The sequence below is a fragment of the Nicotiana tomentosiformis genome, chromosome 2 (genome assembly GCF_000390325.3).
Source record: "Nicotiana tomentosiformis chromosome 2, ASM39032v3, whole genome shotgun sequence".
Lineage (NCBI taxonomy): Eukaryota > Viridiplantae > Streptophyta > Magnoliopsida > Solanales > Solanaceae > Nicotiana > Nicotiana tomentosiformis.
Window position 1 is genome coordinate 8725146 of NC_090813.1, and position 10278 is coordinate 8735423.

At 38.0% G+C, this 10278-nt stretch overlaps 1 pseudogene; it reads right to left on the bottom strand.

The window, feature by feature from the left end:
- Positions 1 to 9797: 9797 nt before the first annotated feature.
- LOC117277215 (small nucleolar RNA U3) lies at positions 9798 to 9983 on the bottom strand (annotated as a pseudogene).
- Positions 9984 to 10278: the final 295 nt, after the last annotated feature.

Consider the following 10278-nt stretch of genomic DNA (forward strand, 5'->3'; position numbering starts at 1 on the left):
CTTGTAAAGTTGCGAGTTTATTACATTGTATACCCGAAGGAATTGTCGATGTTCTTACTCGCCTACAAATATCCTTAGATACATACCTTCGTGCCCTTGTGCTCGTAAGGTTACTTCTGAACTCAAATTTTGATTATTTCCTTAGTCGCACTCTCTCTTATTTCTGTAACACTTATACGGTACCTTTAATTACCCCAACTCCTATCTAAACAATTTTTAGCGATTGCGATCTCGTATAAAAGAGACCGAATTCGCTATGCTGCGGTTCACTACGTTTATCTTGCATGATCTGCTGATTTGTCTATAACCTCTTGTCTAGCCATAACTAGGCTCTTCCAGAATCAACTACAGACTACTCGTTGGTCCATTCTCATATTTATATTCTGTGTAACCCCTCTTGGGTTATCTCTTTTGTCTTAACTTACCTCCTTATGTATCAAGAGTTCATTCCCACTTATTTATCAATAACATCGGGTGCGGAACCCTTACTGCTTCTCCCCGGCGTCATGCTTGCATAATGTTCTGGAGTCATATCATATCTGTAGGATCTGAATAAATGCAATCTCATTCCTTTCACCTTTTTACCACATTCTTTATTTACTATTCCATAGTTACCTTTTCATCTTTGGCTTCTTTTCACATCTTTACTTCCATCTTACACGCCTTGCGGTAACCCTTCTATACCAAGGATAACTAAAGTTCTTACGCACGAGGGTGACACCTAGTATAACTGGCACACTTAATCCCTTAAGCTTAACTTTGCTCACGGTGCTCGCTTTAGGGAAGCATCTTCCTAAATGACCTTTAAAGGTTATTCTTCTGTTGACCATTCTATTATCGCCGGAACGTGATATCTAAAATTCTCATGATTTAGGCTATTGTCAAATCATATATTTTGGTTTACTCTCATTCAGAGGCTGAGCATGCAGATCATTTACGTACTGTACTCAGAGTTCTACAAGCAAAGGAAGTAGTATGCAAAATTTTCTAAATGTGAATTCTGGTTGAATTTTGTAGCCTTCCTTGGTCATATTATTTCAGGTGAGGGTATCCAAGTTGATACACATAAGATTGAGGCAATGAAGACTTGGCCTAGACCCATGACACAGACGGAGGTTCGTAGCTTCCTGGGTTTGGCAGGTTATTACGGGAGATTTGTAGAGGGTTTTTCTTCTCTTTCAGTAGTTTAGGGGCAAATGTTATGCATGACCTACACTTATTTCATGTTTTTATCTTAGACGTATGCTTAGGGGTGTTCGGGAGGTAGAACTCGGGCACTCGTCACAGTCCATCAGTTTGGGTCGTGACAAAAGTGGTATCAAAGCACCTTTATCACGACCCAAACTGTAGGACCGCGATGGGCACCCGTTGCCTAACTCAACTGAGTACCAACGTAACGTAACCTTCTTATCCTACTATCATGGGTAAATGGACCGGGAAGATCGTTACGAGATAACTAGAATTAAATATAAGAGAATACTCAACATGGGATGACCCAACATGATATAGAAGCTTATGAATGCGACATACGGGCCTATGAGGCCGACACAATCATTTGTATACTCAAAACATAGGCCAACCAGGCCATACAAGTATATATATACATGACATCTGTCTACAAGCCTCTACGAGTATATAAATGTCATAAAGTTCGAGATATGGCCCCGCCATACCAATCAATACATGTCTAAATCATATTGACCAGATAGATAACTTCGGAGCAAATGGAGTGCACCAACACCTTCCGCTAAGATGATAGCCTACTAGGAGGACTCTCAACCTGTCTATCGGGGGGGCATGAAACGCAGTGTCCCCAGGTAAAAGGGACATCAGTACAAATAAAGTACCGAGTATGTAAGGCATGACAATAGTATATAAAAGACATGAAAGAAATATGGAGTAAAGAACTCAACCTGTAATTCTGAATAGCTCTGTGAATCATGAAATATTAATAATGTCATGCATTTGCGTATAAATGCCATACCATGCATAAATATATGCGTACATAACATCATCAAGCCTCTGAGGGCATCCCATCATATCATCTCGGCCTCTGTGGGCAAAATCATCAACGTATAACAGTTGATCTGGTGGTGGTGCATATATAACGCCATAACCTTTTACCATATCCCATATACATATAATATACGCGTATATAATGCCATCTGGTCATGGGTCAATGTACATATATAAATGAATGCAATGCATAATAGAGTAAGTCAGTAAGATTTCTCGGAATGTCATAAGATCAATATGTCTTCGGATAAACTTTAGCAACTTACGTATTTTTTTAATACCCATGAACAGAAGATATAATAATAAGACAGATGGGGAATCAAGAACATAGGCACCCCTAGTACTTCTATGAAAAGAATCATTTATGAAAGCTTTGCGTTTGTACATTTCGTTTGTATTATATGGATCATGTCAAAAAGAAAGAATGGATAGCCTTAACATATATGTATGATCTCTTCCTTATTACTCAACCAAGCTCAACACAACTTCTTGCATCTACAACAAGTGAAATGATATTGATGTTAACATATAATGTCGTACCATCGTATTTGGCTAGTCGTATGGCTTAAGGAAAATCGGGAAGCAACTCCCCTATTTTTAATACATCCCAAAGACCACTAAGGGTCATCAACAGCCCAACAACAACAACTATAACCAACAATAGTAACAACAACTATATAATCCAATATAAGTTTTCTCGATTATCTTAACAATCATATTGAGCGGAAAACTCATTTTTACTCATAACAAGATATAAATTGAATCCAACTCTTATTACATAAATTAGTTTACAACCTTCAGAACATCATACTTATATATACTATATTATTTCTAGTTCATAACATCCACAAAATGCCTTCCAAAACAGCCCCATACGTCTAGCACCTTAATTGTTATCTTCAATCACTTGTTTTTCATCTTTTCTTCTTCAATCAACTTAATTAACACCTATAAAAGCTTAACAAAAGCTGCCACAACATTATCAAATTATTTCTCACAATTTCCAGCCACCACAACCATATATTTATCCACAAAATAGTCCAACCAAAAATACAACCATATCCCATGTTCTTTCAAGTGATATCTTATGGTTTTTCACTCAAACAACACAACCAACACATTATATTTTCCATAAGGTCGGTGGTCGTCTCAAGTGGGTCCCAACCGAGCTACTTGCGCAATCTCGCAAAAACATGGATATGTCTCTACTCTGATATAGTATCGATGAACGGTTTAATGCGTTAGAAACTAGAGCCAAAGACCTTCAATTTTGTATATAATATTTCCCAAAAAGACATTATAAATCTTACAAAATGTATTTCTCAAAAGCTTCATTACAAGGCAAATCCTTAGTCGGTTTTTCCGTAACTTAAATCCGAATTTTTTCAAACTTTATATATCATATCCAAACATCATATATAGTCGTATCATGACTTTAAACTCCTTTAAATCATGATTAACAAGTCTCATATTCATCTTAACTTACTTAAGACTTCGGTAAACCTTTCTTATCCTTGTACAAGGATTTCGTCCTTTTTGAGCTTACATTAAATAATCTTATAATGACAGTGACGTCTGAAGTACGGGGTGTAACGACATATCCCCTTAGAAACATTTGTCCCCGAATTATAACTCTTAAAGGCTTGCAAAAATGGGACGTAACATCATTAAATCACTTTATATACTTTCAAAGAGGATCTCATTTTCAAGCTTACATCAATTGACAAAACCATAAGGTGTAACAAGAAGGATCCCGAGATCCTAACATCTCCTTATCCTGGAGTGATCTATTGTTTCGACCACGATAGGTCCCTCTGTCAGCGATGAACTTGTTTGCTGCCCGGAAGTTTCTGCCACAGCCTTCGGTCCACTCGTAGGGCAAAAACCGGCTCCTCGAATTTTGTCTATCCGCGTCGTAGTCATCCTTCAATTTTTCTCTGCTCTTCTCCCATCCTTTGGCCGATAATGTTGAAACTACTTGATCATCTTTGATCCTTATCTTTGACTCATATCGGTTGTGTACATCTGCCCAAGTTGTTGCTTGAAACTCAAGCAGGCTCTCCTTCAGCTTCCGGGAAGCATCTGAACTTCTTGGATTTAATCCTTTGGTGAATGCTTCAGCTGCCCATTCATCCGGGAAGGCCGGGAGCAACATTCTTTCTTTCTGGAAATGAGTAACAATCTTTCGTAATAATTTAGATTCTCCCTGTGCGATCCTGAATATGTCGGCCTTCTAAGCTTGCACTTTTCTGGCCCCAGCATGAGTCTTAATGAAGGAATCCGCGAGCATCTTGAAGGAATCTATGGAATGCTTGGGTAATAATGAATACCACGTTTGAGCTTCCCTCGTGAGAGTTTCTCCGTATTTCTTTAGCAACACAGATTCAATTTCATGGCGAGCTAAATCATTTCTTTTCACCGTCGTTGCATATGTAGTAATATGCTCCTGTGGGTCTGAAGTTCCATCATACTTTGGAATTTCAGGCATTTTGAACCATTTTGTGATTAGTTTTGGAGCCACACTCGGCTTGTACTGTAATTGACTATACTTCTTCGAGCTCGGGCCTTTCAATACTGGTGGCGTAGACGGGATTTGATCCATGCGGGCTTTTACTTCCCTTATGAACCACAAAAGTTCATCCTTGAACAGATCGTTCTTATTGTTGAGACCGGATCTGCTCCCCACAGCCCTGTCAGAGCCAACTTCACCACTGGGAGTGTTATTATCGACTTTCTATGTTGTTTGGTATACGGGAACAACGGGAGCAATTGGATCTTTTCTGTTTGCATTATTCAAAGGACCTGATAGCGCATGCTTCAGTTCCATCATAACCTGATCATGCCGTGTGAGATGGCCTAGAATGATTGCATGATGCTCTTGCAGGACCCTTACCACATACGCTATATGCTCCTCGTCATCATCATCGGCAGTTGCCTCCCAAACCTATCGAGGGTACTATCTGTCATGCACCGGCATGTCGTCATTCCCCTCACTGCGGGTGTCACTGATTGAATCCTCAAAATGATACTGATCCCCTCAAGTTTCAGGGTTGCGTGTGTCGTTAACAGTGTTATCTCTCATTTTTGTGATTTTTTTCTAAAGACAAAGTAATCAAAACACGTTTGTAAAAATTGCAAAGATCAATTTAATTGCACGACTGTCTATGCCCCACGGTGGAGGCCAAAATGTATACCCATAAAACGGTACAGTTAAAAATTCCTAGATATTTTTTCTAGGCACAATGATGATGAGATCAAAAAGAAAGAAGGTACAATTGTATGAAGCTTTGTATAGAATAGAGTATAAATTGAGCCAGAAAGTTCATGTCCTTTACAGTGATGACTGAGCTCACTATTGTAACGACCCGACAGGTCGTTTTGAGTATTAAAACCTTGTTCCCCCATTTACTGTTCAATTTATGCTTTATAGCTGTTATGTAACTTGTCGAGGTAGTCAGTTCGGGCCCGGTGAGGTTTTAGAATGAATTGAGACACTTAGTCTCAAGGATGAAAACTTAAGTTGAAAATTGTTGACTGAATGTTGACTTATGTGTAAACGACCCCGGAATATATTTTAATGATTCCAATAGTTCCGTATGGTGATTTTGGACTTAGGAGCATGTCCGAAAAAGTGTTTGGAAGTCCGTAGTTAAATTAGTCTTGAAATGGCTAAAATAGATATTTAAGCTTGGTAGTTTGACCGAGGAGTTGACCTTTTGATATGGAGATCGGAATCTGATTCTAAAAATTTTAATAGGTCAGTTATATCATTTATGACTTATGTGCAAAATTTGAGGTCAATCAGACTTGATTTGATAGGTTTCGGTATCGAATGTAGAAGTTGAAAATTCTTAAGTTTCATTAAGCTTGAATTGGGGTATGATTCGTGGTTTTAGCGTTGTTTGATGCGATTCAAGGCTTCACCTAAGTTTGTATGATGTTTTAAGACTTGTTGGTATATTTGGTCGAAGTCTCGGGGGCCTCGGGTGAGTTTCGGGTGGTTAACGGACTAGAATTGGACTTGTGAGAATTGCTGAAGCATTCCAGCTTCTAGTGTCATCGCACCTGCGGAGGGGTTGTCCGTAGGTGCGGACTCGTAGAAGCAAGCGTGTGGTCACAGGTACGAGGCTAGCTTGGCCCAGCTGGGAGCACAGGTGCGAGAAGAGAGCCGCAGATGCAGAGACGTGACCGCAAAAGCGGAAAGGTCGGCCTAGGGCAGGGTCGCAGAAGCGAAATGCCCTCCACAGAAGCAGGCTCGCAGGTGCGAGCTTTGGTCCGCATGAGAGAGATTTTTGGCTTTAAGTCGAGTCCGCACCTGCGATGGAATTTCTGCAGGTGCGGCATCGCGAGTGCGACTGGAAGCCCGCAGAAGCGAAAATCCCTGGACAGAATATATAATTTGGGGGTTGGCCATTTTTACCTATTTTTGGATTTTAAGAGCTCGGGTAAGGCGATTTTCATGAGTGTATTCAAGGAAAATATTGGGATAAGTGTTCTCAACTCAATTTTGGTGAAATTACCCGAATTCATGGTTGTTTTTAACATTTAATTGGTGATTTGAGTTGGAAGATTTTTGAAAACTCTCTTAGTTTAAATTGATGGTTTAAGGGTCGAGTTGATGTCGGAATTTAGTAAAATTTATATTTTTGGAGTCGTGGTTGAATTGGCGTTCATATTTTGTAACTTTTGTCGGGTTTTGAGACGTGGGCCCCACGGGCAATTTTTGAGTTAAATTTTGGATTTTTATTGAAAAACCTGTACTTTCATATAGAATTAATTTTTATAATTTGTATTAACTGAATTGAATTAATTGTGACTAGTTTTGAGCCGATCGGAGTCAGAAAATCGAGGGAAAGGCATTCTTATTGACTGATTGAGCTTGGCTTGAGGTAAGTGACTTGTCTAACCTTGTATGGGGGAAATCCCCTTGGATTTTGGAACTGTTGTAACCATTTGTGATATGTGAGCGTCGTGTAAGCGAGGTGACGAGTGCGTACACAGGCTGAATATGGAAAATTCGGTTCTTGCTGATTTGTCATATTTTGAATTTCCTTAACTGAGTTGTCTTCTTTTAAATTCTTTAACTGAGTTGCCTTAGCATATGTAGTGATCATGTTTATCCTAGTATCACATGTCTAGGTGCCTTAACTCTTACGTGCAATATGTGCAACATGCTTAACTAAATTACCTGCTTTCCTTGATTTGATTTAAATCTTTACCTGTAAGATTTCTTGCTGAAAATTTGTTGTTCCTCCGACTACCTGCTGCATATTTACTTTTGGAACTATGAGGCGGTTCCTCAGGAGATCCCCTTGTACTGTATATTTACTTTTGGGACTACCAGGCAGTTCCTCGGGAGATCCACCTGTACTGCATATTTACTTTTAGAACTATGAGGTGGTTCCTCGGGAGATCTCCATGTACTGTATATTTACTTTTGGGACTACGAGGCGGTTCCTCGGGAGTTCCTCCTATACTGTATATTTATTTTTGGGTTTATGAGGCGGTTCCTCGGGAGATCCCCATGTACTGTATATTTACTTTTGAGACTACGAGGCGGTACCTGGAGAGTGCCCCTATTGTTTACCTCTAATTGTTCTGTTGTTATCTTTCTGTAAATTTTGTTTATTTCTCAGTCACTTCATTACCCTATTATAAATTTCTGCCTTATTTATTATTATTTTCAGTAGGGTCTGACCTGACCTCGTCACTACTCTACCGAGGTTAGGCTTGGCACTTACTGGGTACTACTGTGGTGTACTCATACTACGCTTCTGCACGTCTTTTTGGCAGATTCATGTACTTCCTATCAGACCAGGTATCTGTGAACTAGTTATACACAGAGACTTCAAGGTACATCTGCCAGCATCTGCAGACCTCGGAGTCTCCCTCTATATTTATTATGTCGTCTTCCTAATTTCTCTTTAGACTCTAATGTATTGAGACACTTAGAATAAATTCGTAGAAGCTTGTGACTTATATCTACCGCATTTTGGGAGTTGAAATCATTGAATTGCAGTTTTATATTAATTGCATAGGTTGAGAATTTGGCTTCAGTTTTATTTTATGTATTTTCGCAAAAAATGTTAGGCTTACCTAATCTTAGAGATTAGGTGCCATCACGACATCCTACGGAGGGTGAATTTGGGTCGTGACAATTATTTATAGCTATCTCTAGGGAAGGAGGTCCTAGGATCATGCTCTCCTTTAATGTCAATTATGAGGGTCATTGATGAAGATATAACATTGAATATAAATGACAAATTCTCTATAACAGATCGTCGCTTTTAATATTGTAGAATATTCCATAGTAAATGCTACCGGGCTCAGAGCATTTACTATACCTTTATGATTGTTATCATTTTCGATGACAAGCGGAACTGCTGCATCTGGACTTCGGCCATTCTCATCTTGGGTTTCATGTGTCCTCATTTTAGATAACCACGTGTCATATCATATTTTACCTTATGCATAGCCATTATTCCAATGTACAGATTTTTCTCCTCTTGACCACCCTAAGTACCGATTTTTCTCTACCTAGGGTATATTTCTTTCCCAGTGTAACTTTTATTCTCTTTCTACGTCTCCCTCAGAACTTTTCCTTTTCCCCATACCTTTTACTTTTCTCTCTCTCTTCCATTTGTATTTATATTTTATTTATTTATTTGGTTATTTAGTAGTTAGCAAATGGCTTTTACAAAGACACTTATATAAACCTCAACATGCATTTGTCCACTAGCACAATTCATTTAACATCCTCTCATTTCCATATATTCATTTCTTTTTATTGATTCATTTTGTAATTTGAGCTGCCACTTAAAAAAATAGTGAAACGCAATAATTTTGCTTCTTATTCTGTACAAATGTCTGCTTCTTCTTCTTATTTTTTTTATGTGATTGCTTATTGTTTTTCTTCTTCTTTTTTGGGTCCTAATAATATTTTATGAGTACAGATTTTTTGAAGTGGATATTGGTGGTGAGTTAAAATTTTAATGGTGTTTGGAAGATACAATGTAGTTTCATATAAAAATTTTATATATGCAATGTATAAAAGTTTATTTGTTCATAGTTTCCAAGAAATAATTTGATGAAATATTTTCAATAATTAGAGGAGAAATTTGTTAGAATGACACAAAAAATTTAAAAAATGTATATACATGATTCTTTTATCTGTGTTTTTATATGAGTGATACCTTAAGGAGAAAAATATGAAGGTATACTCAAACTTTTTGAAATTCTTAAGGGGTCGTTTGGTACACGAACTAAATTATCCCGGGATTATAATCCCAGGATTAATTTACACCATATAGGAGGTGGGATAAAATAATTTCAAGTTTGATTGGATAATGTGGGATAAGATAGAATATCCTGGATTAAGTCTGGGATTAAATTTATACCGTATTTGGTTGGGGGTATAAATTTATCCCCACGATTAATTTATACCTCCAACCAAACATGGTATAAATTTAATCACACGTCTTATCCCACCTTATCCTTTATACCAAACGACCCCTAAGGAGAAAGCGAGATTTGAAATTGTAATTTTTATAATATTCTAGCATTGATTTTTTTTTTCTTTTTTTAATCCAAAATAACAAATACTTTTGGTAGAGGTGTCTTGTCCAAATTAGAATTTAGAAATTACATTCTAGCATTGAGTATTGTTTAGTTTATGCAGAGTCTTGTTTCCCCAGAATGTTCTTCAAGTGAATGTAGGGTTGAAGCAGTTTTTTGGGACGGCTTAAGACCAGCTTCAAGTAACATAAATGAAGAAAACCAAGAGCAAAAAAAACCATCCCAACACCCATGGTTAGGGGCTAAGAACGATCATCTACGGGACCATAATCCGAGGGCCGTCTGGTCTAATGACCATGTCTCATCAACCAAACTTGATTTCTCGTCTCCTTATAACTCAAGGATACAGTGGATACGAGCCTATAGAACAGATCTTGTTCAAGTAAGGTCGTGAACCTCATCTTCGCCATTTGTGCTCATAAATGCCTTCTCTGTGCTGTAAATTTTTAACAGGATTTAATTTTCTACTATTTCGAAATGAAAGCAGACCGCTTGGTGTTAACAATTTCTATAGGGTTATGGAATATTGGAAGTGTTGAGAAATTCAACAAGACGAGAAAGGGACAAAAGTAGGTTTTAAGAAGATTGAGAAATCTTGCTGGTTCTTGTTGTACCTCTTCTCTCTCCAAATCAACCAGAACTATAACACATTTGTAATTTTTCTACACATGGAAAAAGAAAAAAAGT